The sequence below is a fragment of the Capsicum annuum genome, chromosome 8 (assembly GCF_002878395.1).
Source record: "Capsicum annuum cultivar UCD-10X-F1 chromosome 8, UCD10Xv1.1, whole genome shotgun sequence".
In the NCBI taxonomy this organism is placed as follows: domain Eukaryota; kingdom Viridiplantae; phylum Streptophyta; class Magnoliopsida; order Solanales; family Solanaceae; genus Capsicum; species Capsicum annuum.
In genome coordinates, this window is record NC_061118.1 from 1,414,445 (window position 1) to 1,416,617 (window position 2,173).

Genomic DNA, 2,173 nt, shown 5'->3' on the forward strand with positions numbered 1-2,173 from the left:
CACCTGAATCATCGACCCGAGATACTTAAAACTATCCCTCCTACAAACAACCTGGGAAACTAACCTCACTACCCCATCGTCCTCTTGCCTCAAGTCATTAAACTTGCATATCATATACTCAGTCTTGCTCCTACTCAACCTAAACCCTTTAGAGTTGGTGTCTATTTATGCATTATGTCTAAAACAAACAAGTTGAACAAGTGAAATTTGTATTCTGATCCTCATCCATCAACACACCTCATCATCACTTCTACCCCGTGGCACCCATCCTCACCCCCCCCCCCCCCCCCCTCCCTCCACTGTATATATCTAGATTATATACATATAAATTTAGATAATATGAATTTCTTACTTACAGAACACAAGAAGATAATAAAAAATCCACTTATTTTTTCAAGAGAAAATGCACTATTTTCACTCTAAATTATAAACGAAATTGCTGAGACACACCAACTTAAAGGGGGTCCTATTACCCCTGGACTAATTAAATTCGTATTTTTTGCAACTTTAGTGCCTACGTGGCACACTGCATGAATCAACACATTGAAAGTCTACGTACGCACACGTATGTGCCACGTAGGCACTAAGGTCGCCAAAAATTCAATTTTAATTAGTTCAGGGGTAATAGGACCCCTTTAAGTTCGGATATATCTCAGCAATTTCATTTATAGTTCAGGGTGAAAACAGCGTATTTACTCTTTTTTAAAAAATCGTCTTCTTTTCATACCGATCACTCCAACAAATACGAAATCTGAATCAAAACTACTGAATTTTATCGAACCAGAAAACGAAAAATGAATGTAGTACCAAACCTTGTCACCAATAGTTTGAAACAAATAAAATATTTTGTGGTCTATGAGTTGTTTCTTTGCTACAAGGTAAAATGCTGCAAATGGAAGTTGCAATACAGTGTAGCAAATCCCTGCAATCATTACACCAAATAAATACCTGCACAAAAAAAGAAAAAAAAAATAATTATCGTAAATGAGAGTACTATTGATCCTTTTTAAAAAAAATATATATATTAACAAGACTTATTTTGTCAATTATTCTAGACAAACGGGGGGCAGAGCTACTCTTGAACCCGGAGTTTCATCCGAATTTTCATCGGTGAAAAATTATACTGTACATATGTGGTTAAAATTATTTTTTATGTATATGTAGTAGGTGTTGAATCCTCTTCGATTAGTTCGTATGTTTACTTGTAAACTTTTTAGTGAGGATTCCGGTTCCGCCACTATAGACAAATATTTTCATAATAGTTTTTTTTTTTCATACGTACATACAGAACACAAGAAAATGAGTAAGAAAGCCACGTATTTTTCCCGAGAAATTTTGTTACAAGTATATGTTCATACCGAACACATTCTCGATCTCTGAATGAGGCAATCATATTTTTCATAAGAAATTTTTACAATATCAGATCAACTTTATTTGTTATAGCAGATAATCATGTTGATATTTTTTTAGATCGCGATTTGATGATGTAAAGAATCATTTATTACTAACACACATATAATTTAGACTCATATATTTTGTGTATTCAAAACATTTAATCTGACTAATTTAAATTTATGCCGAATAACACGACTATAAATAAATAAGATATTCACTTATTTTTTCTAAAAAAAAACATCTTGTTGACTCTCGATCTCTGAAGGAGGTAATTATATTTCTATAAGAAATTTTTACATTATCAAATTATCTTTATTTATTATAGCAGATAATCTGTACATATTTTTTCAGATGATGATTTGATGATGTAAAGAATCATTTACTACTAACACATCTAATTTAAACTCATATATCTTGGGTACTCAGATAATTAATCTGACTAATTCAAATTTATACTGAATAAAATGATGACAAACAAATAAGATATTCACTTACTTTTTCTAAAAAATATTTTATTGTAAGGGTGTGCTCATATCGAACATGCTCTCGATCTCTGAAGAAGGCAATTATATTTCTATAAGAAATTTTTACATTATCGAATTATCTGAAGGAGGCAATCATATTTCTATAAAAAAAAAATCATTATTGGATTATCTGAAGGAGACAATCATATTTCTATAAGAATTTTTTACATTATCGGATTATTTGAAGGAGACAATCATATTTCTATAAAAAAAAAAAATTCATTATCAGATTATCTAAAGGAGGCATTCATATT